The 14096-nt window shown below is 43.5% G+C and overlaps 1 protein-coding gene across 1 annotated transcript in view; it reads left to right on the top strand.

Annotated features, from left to right (window-relative positions):
* SPOCK1 (SPARC (osteonectin), cwcv and kazal like domains proteoglycan 1) overlaps positions 1-14096 on the top strand; it is a 567180-nt gene that overhangs the window by 286904 nt on the left and 266180 nt on the right. The gene's annotated exons all lie outside the window — the stretch shown is intronic.

Consider the following 14096-nt stretch of genomic DNA (forward strand, 5'->3'; position numbering starts at 1 on the left):
GTAGAAGGATTTGGGCATATTGCCACAGCACATAGACACAGGAATTTTATTCTGGAATATTTTCAAACAAGTGTTGTGAAGCACTCATTGAGAACTCAGTAGAAACTCACAGAATGCCTAATTTTCAGCCGTGTCTCTTCTCAGCAGTACCGCTAAGATACATTATTTGAAAAATAAGGATATATATTTTTCCCTTAGGAAAAAATACAGTTTGGTGGTGTGGGCCGTATAAGTGTCGGCAGGTATCTGCTAATAATGATGATTTTCACTTTTAGAGAGGTCAGTCCTTTCTGTTAGTGATGGGCCTGGAGGAGAAAGTCCCAGTTAGTGATGACACGATTACACTCCCAGATTAGGGGTGAACATTCATCATTCTGTCGTCTCAGCAAGGTGTAGATTTCTTCATCCAGGAAAGGTTTCAAGTGCTTTATGTATAGTTTTGAAAGTAGGAGTGGGGTGATAAGACACAGAGATGTGGGCCAGTCGCCATATTAAGCCAGCACAGTGCATGGCGTCTTGAACTCCTTCTGGTATAATAGCTGCACTTGGATATTTGTTGGGTTGCTTGTGGAGAGGGAGTTGAGGGACTCTGTCTGGCTCCACAGGACAGCCCTGGAAGCAGTGGGTGGGAGTTGCAAAGTGACAGACTTTGGCTGAGTTCAAGTTTGGCTGTTTTACAGCCCAAGCTGTGTGGGGATGGGACGGGCCACCTCGGGGTGGGGGGTGGGGGGGGGGTAAAGTCACCATTGCTGGGATGTGCACACCTAAGACTGGCCAACCACCCGGTTGAGGGAACCAAACTCTGGATGGGGGCAGGGGCACTTACCATTGACATGGCTTCTGACTTTGAGTTGATGCAGTTCTAAGATAAGGCAGGTCTGTTGAGAAGCGATCATTTATTTTATAATAGAAATTATCCCCTTTAGGGTTTTCTCAAACAACTTGCCTGATTGGTACATCTGAGGTGGATTCAGTTTACCAAAGCTATGTCTGTGCAGCTGTGTATGGATTCCTGATCAGTAGGTGGGGTTGATCAGAGGTGACTGAAGCCTCATTCACTGCAAAGACAAGGGACTGAGAAAGTAAGGTGGGTGGCTTACTGGGTGTTCCTAGTAAAGGAAAGTAATATATCTAGTCAGTTGAAGGCTTCGGCTCCTGCATTCCTGCACGGTGCATTTGAATAGATTCTGCTGTCTTTGGCAAGAATGGCTGGGGAATAAACGGCCCTGGTGCTATGTTTTATTTTGCCAGAGCCATAGATACAGGCATAAATTTCCAAACGCACTGTGATTTATCAGCGTGAGACTCACGTAGAGAGATTGGTGTCCTCTGTGGAGAAAGAAATGTTTTTGTCTTACATTGAGATGATGGAGCAAGGAGGAGTGAATAAAGTGGGTCTGGGGAAGGCTTCTTCTTCACAGAGAAGCCAGGGAGGGCCTGGAGGAATAGATGAGGCTGGTCTCTGTCCTCCAGGAAAGCCTAGAACCTGCCCTGGGCTGTTGTCCAGTTTCAGAGTCTAGCGCCACATCCCTGGATCCCCTCCCACAGCCCCAAAGGCATGCTCTGACAAACGCCTGTCATTTCACAGAGCTTATGCTGTTGGAGAAATCTGCAGTGCAGGCAGGATTAAATGTGGTTTTGTTAGCATATCAAATGATGACTCTCGAGATATTTAGAACCTTGTGCTACCTCAGACACCAAGGGAGAGACCCTGCAACTCTCAGATAAAGATAACGCAGAAACTAACAACAGCAACAGCAAAAAGATGGATTATTGTGTGTTGGGAAAGTATGTGCCTAGTGTCAACACTGAGCGGTCAACACTGAGTGGGTCTGCTCTGGAGGAGAAACGGGAGGGACCATCCCTGCCTCTAATGCCATTCAAGCTGAACCATCAGGTCAGGGGAGGGAGGTGGGGTATCAGTCAGAAATGATAATGCCCAAGCCTTGCTTTCCCTAGGAAACACTTGGGAAAATCAAGGGCTAGCACACTGAAAGTCAAAATTATTGTCTTCAGGGGGTCCACCTCCTTCTTTATGCTGTCCCATGGAGAACACAGACTCACTAACTTGCATTCTACACCTTTTCGTTGAACGAGCAGAGTTGCCTTGAGCCAAAGTGAAGCCCAAAAAGTCCTCCAGAGAGGGGCCTGGTGCGTCCCCACTGTGCTGTTGCGTATCCGGAAAGCAGACTCATCGTGTAACTAGTCTTTACTTTTACCAAACTGCTTTGGTAGAGCGATGACAGAAAAAGCCATACACTTGGAGGCTTGGGACTAGTAAAGCACTTGTCTAAATATATTAGAGAACGAGAATAGGGCAGACCTAGAGTTTAAACTCAGGCCTATCTAATTCCAGGTTCCTACACTATAGTAAAATCACTTCATAGATTTTTCTGCTTATATAATGAAATAGAGTACAGAAAGGACCTAGCACATATAAAGTACTTAACAAATGTTAGGGAGACTTTAAAGGGAGGAGAACACACCAGACTTTCTTTAGTAGTAGCTGTTATTACAGTAGCAGTCATGATAATATTTACAGCTGGTGTTTATTGCCTGCTGGCCATCAGGCATTTTGCTAAAAATTTTACATTCTGGTTGAATATGAGGTTAACCTGTGGGTTTGTCATAATGGCCTTTATTATGTTGAGGTATATTCCTTCTATACTCATTTTATTGAATTTCTATCATAAATGAATGTTGAAACTTGTCACATGCTTTTCTGCATCAATTGAAATGATCATGTGATTTTTTTATCCTTCATTTTGTTAATGTGGTGTATCATGTTGACTGATTTGCAGGTTGAACGACCCTTGCATCCCGGGAATAAATCTCATTTGATCATGTTGTACGATCCTTTTAATGTGTTGCTGTATTCGATTTGCTCATTTTTTATTGAGGAATTTTTGTATCTATGTTCATTAATGATTTGGGCCTGTGATTTTTCTTTTCTGTGTGTTGTCCTTGTCTTGTTTTGGTATCAGGGCAATGAGCCTTACATGAACAGAGGAATCAGGCGAGTTATGAAGGGCCCGTTTATCAAATGTAAGGAGTTCAGGTGCAAGAGACCAGGGACCGACACAGTGATTCAAGAGCAGGAACAGGTTAGAAGGGGAGAGCTTGGTGACCCAAAGGAAGAGGATTACATCAGTGAACGCAAAGTTGGAGTAGAAACATTTGCATATTTGCATTCATGCTGTGACCCCAGCAACAGGTCATTATAGCCATGAAACCCTGCCTACTTGGTCTGGTCTCAGGAGGTAAGCAGGGATCAGACCGGGAGTTCTTGGATGGGAAACCAGGTGAGATTGGTCTGCTTAGCGTCAGCATGGATCCAAGACGGAGTCATCCTATCCTAGGTCTAAACTGTGAGTCCACTTTATGACCTTGGGGAGGTTGCTTAACATCCCTGACTTCAGTCTGTAAATTGGAGAAGGCTAAAGCTACCTTATTTGGTTGCAGTCAGAGATTGATTGAGCAAAATGTATATGAAGGTTCTACTTTGGTGCCTGCCCATGGCAGGAGCTCAGGACATGTTAGATCCCTTCTCTCTAGTTGATGTGCTGAGTATCAGTGGAGCTGAGTGCCCATGGCAAAGCCAAGATGCTGGGAGGTGCACTCCAGGGAGTTTCACAATTGACCTGGCACAGCGGGGGAGGTGACTGGGATGTTCTCCTCCAGAACTGCACACAGAAGTGAGTTCTGAGCTGGAACACCAGTATTTGACTCCTTGGGGATTTGACAGATAGAAATTTTTTGCAAGGACATCATTTATATACCATTATGGAAATCACCAAGACTTATCCTACCCCGCTCCCCCCCAAAAAGAAATGATAATGCCAGTCGTCTAGTTAATCGTGCTATAGGAGCTTTTCTGTAGAATATTCTTAGCTGTTGATATGTTCATAACTCTGTGGTTTATATTTCTTTCTTGGTATGTTTTCCATTTTTCTTAGAGAACCGTGTTTTCCTATATAAGTGTGATTCTTTAAATGTACAAAATGGAAAGTTATCTGGGTGGTATAACTTTTCAGATAGTATGGAGGGAGATAGGCGAGTTGTAACTAAGAGCAAATTTTAGTTATTTCATCTCTTGGCTATTTGACTATTCCTTTAAGTATTAATATTAATACCATAATATTATAATAATTTGCAAATAGTTTGCACCAGGGCCTTTGCACGTTCTGTGCCCTCTGCTTAGCATATTTCTGGCCCCTGTCCAACACATCCCTGAGGTCTCAGTTTATGTCACTTACTCAAGGAAACCTCCTGTCGTTGACCCTAGAGTAGATTAGATCACACTCTCCTAATAGTCTATGCTTTGCATTGTTACACAGTTGTAGTTTAATAAATTTTCAGAATTATTTACTGTTTGTATCCCTGGTAAACTGTGATCTCTTCGGGACAAGGCTTATATGTCTTGTGTACTTCTATATCTCCAGGTCCTGGTATAGGACTGGGCACAAAGTAAGTGCTGAGTTAATACTTGTCGGAAAAAGTAATTACTGTTTATTGAGCACCTATTGTATGCCAGTGCTATCTAGTCCTCTTTAAAAAATATGTGTGCACAGGCATATAACCATTAATACTGACAACTCTATAAAGAAAACAGGTTCTTCCCATTTACACCTGGAAAACTGGGTTCAAATCTTGAGAGTAGAATATTCAGATTTTAAAAGGGTTCAGGAAATTCATAAGTAGTCATCTGGAAACGTATTCATGGTATAAATGTGAAAAAGCAAAACTGTACCTAATATTGTATTGCTTATGTGAAACAAAGTGTTTATATACGTATATAACTGATGTATGTGCTTGTATTTGCATACAAAATACCTTAACACCAAATTGTAACCATTTATCTCTGAGGAATGGGCTGGAAGGGGCATGAGCAATTTTACTTTGCAGTTTTTCATATACGGTCATCTAAAAATTTTTATTGTAAGCCTCTCTTTTTGAATAAATAGTAAGAGAAAGAAGACGCCTTGCCTAAGTCCACGTAGGTGGTTTGGTGGCTGAGTGGGGATTTGAACCCCAGCCCATCTGGCTCTGTAGCCTGGGTTCTGTTCCCGATACCTTTGATGTGTCTGCAACAGTAGTTTCAATACCCCCCAGAGAACGTTTGGCCGTGTCTGTAGACAGTTTTGATTTTTACACTGCGGGGGGTGAGGGGGGCGGGTGCTCCTGGCATCTGTGGGTTGAGGCCAGGGATGCTGCTAACATCCTACACTGCAAAGGACAACCCCCAATCCCCACCCAGTTATCCACCCCAAGAGGTCAATAGTGCTGAGGCTGAGGACGCTTGTTCCAGAATGGCGTCCTGTCCTATCCTGATTCTGGTGAACTTGGTGCCCAGCTAAGCCCCACAGGAACATCGGCCATGTGGCCAGGGGATGCCCGGCACTGGCCTAATAAGCCCTGGTAGCAGAAGGTAATTTCGGTGCCCAGTGGAAACAGTAGAAGTTAAACCACGTATCGGTGGTTTTTAAAAGAGAGCTGGAGACAGACAGATGGTAATTGGGCTTTTAGGGAGGTGATCGCTAGGAGAGAGAGAGGGTCTGGAGGAGGTGCAGGGTGGGTGGGAGCCTCTGTGTGCCTTAGCACAGCCTGAGGGGAAACTGAGAGTTCCTTTAGGAGGGATGATGATCCCCATCACCTCCTTTAGTGATTTTCAAGGCTATGTGCTACCTGAGATCAGGCGTCTTGCTGGCGTCCAGGAGCCAATCAGGAGCACCGTTCTGCTGGTGCCCGCATGGTGAGGTCTCATCCGTCGGGCCGTTCCTTAAACGAGGACCCCTCTAGGAGCTGCGCGGATTCATAGTGAGCGCTGAGGGTGAGGAGGATGCTCTGCCAGAATCCTCGCATCAACCTTGTTGTTCTGCTGGGAGGGTTCTTGAGAATCATCCCATTTGACCTTCTCACATCACAGAGGGGAAACGGAGGCCACAGAGGGGAAAGAATGCCTCAAACCACCCAGCTAGTTACTGGCCAGTCAGGACTGGACCGCTGACCCCTGGCTCTTGGTGTTGCCATCAGCCCTAAGACAACAATGGGAGGAAAAGAGAGATATTTTTTTTTTGATAATAGCCACTCTAACAGGTGTGCAGTAATATCTCACTATAGTTTTGATTTGCATTTCCCTGATGATTACTGTTGTTGAGCGTCTTTTCATGAACCTGTTGGGTATTTAGATGTTTTCTTTGGAAAAATGTCTATTCAGTTCCTCAGCCTTTTTTTTTTTTTTTTTTTTTTTTTTGCGGTACGCGGGCCTCTCACTGTTGCAGCCTCTCCCGTTGCGGAGCACAGGCTCCGGATGCGCAGGCTCAGTGGCCATGGCTCATGGGCCCAGCCGCTCGGTGGCATGTGGGATCTTCCCGGACCGGGGCACGAACCCCTGTCCCCCACATCGGCAGGCGGACTCTCAACCACTGTGCCACCAGGGAAGCCCGAGAGATCTTTTTCTTAAAGACAAATAGACAAGAAAACCTTCTTCTTGTGTGGGTGAGGTTGCACAGGACCTGGTTCAGGGGGCAGGACGTGGAGGTGATGATAAGGGGTGAGGACTTTGCTCTCCCGTGACTCAGTAGTGTTTGGCGGTTCTCAAAGTGTGGCCCTCAGGCGAGCAGCATGTCTTCGCTGGAGAGCCTGTTAGAATGAAAATCATCCAGCCTCACCTCACACACCTGCTGAATGGGAGACTTTGGGAATGGGACCTAGCAATCTGTGTCACCTTGACATAGCCCCCTGGGTGATTCTGATCCATACTCAAGTGTGAGAACCACTGGTGAGAGGGAAAGACGATGGGACTTTGCTTTCCCATGTTGTCTTCCCATTAGCTGGGACCTGGGACGTGTCACATGACTTCTCTGGGCCTCAGTTTCATTGTCTGTAGAACAGACAGTACAGCAGACAGGAGAGCTGTGCTGTGAAACTGAGCCAGGTCTGTGCATGGACCATGCAAACGACCTGGGGAGATTGGCTCTGAGCAAGGAGGGCAGTCACAGCAAGAGACAGGTGATCATAACCTGTGTAGGATTACGGTGAGGGTAGTGGTCATCTCAATTATGGTCAGAAGTATCAGGCAACCAACATGTGGTAGGTTCAGCTTGCTTTCATCTAATCTCAGACACCACGGTTTGAAGATACGTTAGTACCACTAAAAAAGCAAACAAAAAAATACCCAATACGAACCAAACTGGCATAGCATTGATTGTTTTTTAAAAAAATCCTGGGACTTCCCCAGTAGTCTAGTGGTTAAGACTGCACTTTCACTGAAGGGAGCACAGGTTTGATCCCTGGTCGGGGAACTAAGGTCCTGCATGCTGCGTGGCGTGGCCAAAAAAAAAAAAAAAATCCTGATTTCACTGTTAAAATATGAAAAACTATATAAAAAACAGTAAGTGCTGAGTACTATTCACACGTTATTATGTTCAGTCTTCACGACTACCCTGTGAAATTAGTGCTATTACTGTACCTACTTTACACATAAGAAAGAGACTCATTTGAGTCCGTTGTGTAGAGTTAGGGATTCGGCAAACTTTTTCTGTAAGGGGTCAGGTAATGAGTATTTTAGACTCTATGTGGTTTCTTTCGCCACGATGCAATCCAGCCTTGCAGTGTGAAGGCAGCCACAGATGACGTGCAAATGATGGGTGTGGCTGTCTTCCAATAAAACTTTATTTATGGGCACTGATATTTGTATTTCATCAAAGTTTTGTGTGTCATCAAACATTAGCTTTAATTTTCAACTGTTTAAGTAGGTAAAAATTACTCTTAACTCTCAGGCTATGTAGAAACTGGTGGCAGGCCAGATTAGTCCTGAGTGTAGCCCCCGGGGCAGTAGGTTTTGACCCCTGGTCTAGAGTCATCTGGAGTCAGGGTTCAAATCCAGGTGTGTCTCCACAATGAGGATTTAATCTCCACTACACTGTGCTGTGTATAGTCAGGAGAGGTAGATGATTGTCAACTTACTTGTTTCCAAAAACAAAGAAACAGAAGTTCCTGCACTAGAAGTACTATTTGCCTTAATCATGGAGTTTGTCAAGTTTTTCCAGGGAGATCTGGTTTTAATTCTCTCTGAACTTATTCTTAGCTCAGTGTTCATTATAACTGGGAGATGCATTTTGACCTTGGAACTGACAGTTTGAAATTGTAAAGTTATAAAAAGTGAAACAAACATGGACATGGTATAAAACATTCATGTCAGAAGTGTATAAAATGAAAAGTAAAGTTCTTTTACTCCCTTGTTCCCTTTTGTTATGTAATTCCTCTTGCCATAGATAACCAACACCGTGAACAGGTTCTTGGGCATCCTTCTAGAAGTTGACTAGGTGACTACAGCAGTGTGTGTATGCATATTCATTTCTCTTTGCATACTTTCTTTTTCACGTACTACATCTTGGAGAGCTCTCCTTATCAATTCCTCCACTGATACATTATTTTTAGTGGATACATAATATTCTCCTGTGTATGTAACTTGTGAAGTACTGCTATTTATTTAACCATGTTCCCATATTTGGATTTGAGTCATTTCCAGTTTTTTAGTTATTACCAAAAATGGTTCAATGAATTTTGCTGTAAGTCAGTCTGTCATGCTTCTATAAGTATTTCTGTAGGATAAGTTCCTGGAAGTGAAGTCTGCATCAAAGGAGATGTGCTTTTTAGATACCCTAGTTAATGTTTTTCTTACATGAAATTTCAAACAAGTTATTCCCTGGAGCCAAGAATGTCTACAAAGAACAGCACTGCTGCTGAGAAATTGTCTCCCTCCTGCCTCCTGTAATATTTCCAGTTATCTGTTTTTTTGTTGGGTGAGAAAATAGGTCATGTTACATCTTCAAAATGGTTCGTGGAGAATCTGTACATGGTGACACTGAGGTTTTGGGCTCTGGATCTTATCATGATCTTCTATTTAAAGAACAGTCACCTTTTCTTTAAGAACATACGAAATGTGTTGTGGCCTGCCTGGCCAGAGTTCTCTGATGAAGCAACAGTGGTTTGTGAAAACTGTAGCTAATCTCCATGAATTTTTCTTGAGGCCTAAGGGAGGATTGTTAATAGCTTATACATCAATTAACCCTAGTAATTTTCAGTATTGCCTCTGTGCCAGCTTCTGTACTAAGCCCTTTCTACGAGTTACGTCCTTGAATGTGCACAGTGATCCCAGAAGGCTGGAACTCTTCTCATCTCTCTGTTCAGATGAGGAAACTCAGGTTCAGAGAGACCCACATAGCAAGTAAGTAGTAGGGCCAGGCTTTGAACCCAGGTCTAACTCCACAACTCCCATTCTTGACCACCAAGCACACCGTTTTCTATCATTAGTTGTCTAAAAATTGTCAAAGTATCTTGTGCTCCGTGATAGAAATTGATCAATCAGTAATTATGGGGGAGCCCATAGAAGTAGGTGCTGCTTCTGCCTTTGGCATCACAGCTCATGGTGGGAACAGGCTTTTTTACTAGACTGTGAGTTCCAATGACAGGATGGTATGTCATTTATACTTGTGACCCTAGCGTGGAAGGGTGCTCAGGAAATATTGAATGAATGAATGAAATAGGCAAATCCATATGAAGTAATGAGAGACCCCTTTAAGGCTTGGTATGATTAGGGGCTGAGTAGTAGGGTATAGAGAGTAAGATGTTAACAGGTTTTTAAGGGAAAAAAAAGGCTAGACAAACATATACTTCCCTATATTTCCTCACCTATGAATGAAACCAAAAAAATAGTGAATTTTATTTTTAGTATGTTAAACCTTTGCTTGGTAGCTAACTTTTAGCCTGCAAGTTATATGTAGGAAAATAGACAAGACTTAATACAAGCCCTTTTTTTCTGGTAAAGAAACATTCCACACGTATGTGTGTGTATCTTGTGAACTTCTATGATGACGACTGGTTGTGTAGCTGGGGTCCAGAAGAGGTGTATCTGCTTTGCTTTCTGCACTCGGGATTGTTATGGACAAAGAAGCAGAAGGGATGTTGCAAAGAAAATATGCAGTTGCATTAATTCCACACCGTAGGGTGGTGTGGGTCCTAATCAAATCAGAAACAGAATTTCTGGGTGGCTGGTGGCACCTAAATCAGGCGTGGGTGTAACCCAGATGGCTTGCCACTGGCTTGCACAGGAACTGTGAGACCTCCAGGGGCTCCTCCAGGCCTTAGTGGGAGAGCTGAGCTTGCTCCATGCCAGGTCTTTCCTGGGCAGGCACCGCCTCCACCTCATGGAGCCCTGCCCCACCCTTTCCACACTTTGCCATCTGGCCTTGCATCGTGTCTTGGCCATACTCCGCCTTTGCCTGCCATGTTCCCCCTTCCCTCCATGGTCTCTTCTTTGATCTGGTTAATGCCTCTTCATCCTTCAGATAGCTCTACCGGTTCTTCATTGAGTCGAGTCCAGCTTCAAATGTCCTCCAAACTGTGGGGTAGTGGTCCTCCAGCTTCAGTCACTAGAGTGCTTGTTAAAACACAGATCCTGGACTCCACCCACAGAGGTTAGTATTGAATAGGTCTACGGTGCTGATTTAGGTGTTTCAAGGACCCATCTGAGAACTGATGAAGCAGGAGCTCCAGACATGTGACTGAAAGCAGCTGCTAGAAACGTACTCTGGCCTTTAGCTGCTTCTCCCTGACTTCTTGCTTCCAGCTGCCCCATCTGCCTCAACCAAAGGTTGGGCAAGGTTGCTTGGACAATTTCAGGGCAGGATGTGTGGGGCAGAATAAGATCCAGAGTGGTGAGTGAGTGTGGTCGTTCATGGCAGACTCCAGGTGTGAAGATCCCCTCAAATCACACTGTCCTCACCTGGATCACGCCTGGGCCATCCATCAGATTTAGAGAGTCCAACAAAAGTGGATAACAAACTCGCAGATAAGAGAAGCAGTGAGATGTGGAGGTGACAGTGAAGGGTCTGGAAGCCATGGGGAAGAGCTGGAAGACCTGAAGGTGTTTAGGAAAAAGCCACCATGGAGGATGGAAGTGGGATAGGGTATGTTCTATCTGATTCTGAGAGGTAGAGCTAGTTAACTTGCAGGTCGACTTGAGCTCAGTATGAGGGAAATGTTACATCATAATGACAGTTGTAATAGATGCTAGGAAACTGACTGGTCACTTTATATGTAGTGTCTCTTGATATTTACAGCATCACTGTGAATAGTTACTATTACCCTACTAGATGGATAATGGAGCCGGGGCTCAGAAGTAATTAAAAAGGTTGCCAAGATTATACAGTGACTAAATGGTTAGTGAGAATTCAACTATTGATCAGATTCACTTTAAAACCTGAAGTGTGTCCCCTGTGTTGTTTCCTCTTGATAGTTAGAGTTGTCTGTAATGATGTAGGGTGCTCGTGGGGTGCTGAGAGCTCACCACTGACTTAGTGATGTAGAACGGGGAGACCTACATCACTTGAACAAGAAGTTCCTTGTACTGTTAATAGGTATTAATAGTTATATATGTATGTATATTGGGGTGACACTGATTTAAACGATGTTAATTAGGTGTTTTACCGCTAGACTTCTCAGAGCCTTTAATACACTAATGCACTTTGTGGTTCTCTGAAGACGGCATCATAGTTGATCATGGATTCCATTCTTGAAGAGTATCTCAGAGCAGTTAGAGTTCCTTAGAAGTTTTTTTTTTTTTTTTTTTTTTTTTTTTTAATACAGATGAAGCTGTGAGAGTTCACACTTCAGAGATTACATGATTGGGCCATGTGACCACAGATCCTTTGATGTTGCTGATGTCACTGTAATTCCGATTTCATAACCAGCTGGTGGGCTTTGCAAAGCATGAGCCCTCCATGCCTGGGTGATATTTTACAGGACTTGTGTTTTTTTCACTCCCACAAGTTCTTGAGGCTTGTGTTGCCCTCAATTTTGTTTTCATTTTTTTTTTTTTTTTTTTTTTTTTATGCGTTACGCGGGCCTCTCACTGTTGTGGCCTCTCCCGTCGCGGAGGACAGGCTCCGGACGCGCAGGCTCAGCGGCCATGGCTCACGGGCCCAGCCGCTCCGCGGCATGTGGGATCCTCCCAGACCGGGGCACGACCCGCGTCCCCTGCATCGGCAGGCGGACTCTCAACCACTGCGCCACCAGGGAAGCCCTTGTTTTCATTTTTAAGGAGCAATATTGAATGTGTAATTAATTCCCTTTCCTGCTTATGTCCTTAACTATTGATTAGAACCAACAATTCGTATAATAATCATTTGAAGTATAATTATTTCTTATAAATGTTATATGAGTCCTGGGAATGGCCTTGAAAAGCTCCAGAAAGTAATGGAAAGATGCTTTCGACCATTTTTTTTTCCATTACTGAAACCAATTATTTTTCTAAAATTGCTTTTCAGATTGGCTATTAAGTTGAAAAGATCATTGATTTTTTTTAATACTAGCATCAAGGAGAATCCTAATGAAACATGATGTGTTTACAATTAATTATGTTAGCTCTCACTTGGTAGCATAATGCCAATGATGTTTATTTTCTAGTTCTGCTGGGACAGGTGGTCTTGTTCACTAATATCCTCAACTTTGTGGCGGTTGGAAAGAGAGAGTGAATATCTTTTTATTTAAATCCTTAGAGGATTATTTTCTGTTACTCAGAGTTTAAAATCAGACCTTTAAATTTTGTATCCATTTTTGTGAGCTATTTTCTCCTGATAGATGCAGGTAAACTTTGTCCTGGACATTGGTAAGATGTCACATTAGTGCTTAAAAAATAATTTATCAAAGGTCTTTGTTGATAATCTGGCTTCCCCACTCTATAGGGGGTTTGATCTTTAGTTCCCATGCTGGAGGACACTAGGTCAAGGTGACAGGTGCTGGCACCACAGAGCTTCTGGTGGCAAGAAGCCCGCCAGGAGCCAGCAGTCATGTAGAGCCTTGCCCAGTGGAGTCACTGGCCGTCATAAATGCAGGTCTGGCAGCCCCAGTTCCTTTCCTCTGGGTGTGAGAACCTTCCTTTGAGGGTGGAATAAAACCTTGAGGACCAGGCTCAGGTGGGATTCCATCTTCTGACAGGACACTCCGAAGTTGAGAGCCACAGACTTGATGTTCTACTGTTTTTCAGCTCAAGACTGCTACCTCCATTTTTTAGTTCTTCTCTCAGAAATCAATTTTTCCATTTTGGTGCCATGGCTTTGGGAAGACACCTAGAAATCAGCCCTGGTTTTGCTGATTCCTTTCAAATACCTTCAAAAAAAAATTTTTTTTCCAGTTCTCTTATGTGCCTTTTCTCCGAATGTCCTTCATTTTGTAAATCCAGTCGGTCGTGGAAGCTTCAGGCTCAGGTACCTGAAGGACAGTGTGTTTCCCAGCATGGCGTCCTAGTCCCAGCTTCAATCTGAATTTTGTACATGTTGAACTGTGGAGGTTCATTTTCTGTGGATCCCTGTGCCACTAGCAGTCTCTTTAAATCCCTTGCTGTGTGTGTTTGTGTACCTGTATCGAATGCAATATAGTTTCTTTATAGCCAACATGTTATTTTTATGTGCCTTACTTTATTACACATGAAATGAAACCGTCTCTGACATTTTTATACGCACTGCATTTTTATTAGAGTTATATCTTTCATCAATAATAACATAAGCTGCCTTCTCTCGAATATTTACTGAGATTGCTGCCACTGTTTGCAAAGAGTGCTGTTGCCGCCTTATTAGAAATGGTTTCATTCTCATTGCTTTTATCTCGTTAGATAATCCTTTAATCCCTGTTCATTGCCCATAGATTCTGACTCTCCTTGTCAGTGCTATGAATGCAAAGTCCTCAGAACAGTGTGGTGGGTGAGGCTGGCCAGCTAGTTGATCTGTTTCAAGTCATTACAGAATCATCAGTTCTGGTGGCTGCAGTGATTAGAACTGGAGGTCTCATACCTGAGGCCAGCCGTGTTCATTCATAATAAGGGGTTTAGCAGATATTTATGCAAGCAGAAAATTGAATCAGCAGTGCCATCAGTGCATTAAATTATGGCATTTTCCTGCAGAATTCCTGTAAAAAAGTGTAATAGTAGATTTGGAAAGAACCATTTCTTATGCAGGTTAGTCTAGGGTCCTTGGTAACATAGCAAGATAGGAAGTTTTCTCCATGAATAAGTCCTCCATTATCTCAGAGACTCC

This window comes from Phocoena sinus, chromosome 3 (assembly GCF_008692025.1).
Source record: "Phocoena sinus isolate mPhoSin1 chromosome 3, mPhoSin1.pri, whole genome shotgun sequence".
NCBI classification, from domain to species: Eukaryota; Metazoa; Chordata; class Mammalia; order Artiodactyla; family Phocoenidae; genus Phocoena; species Phocoena sinus.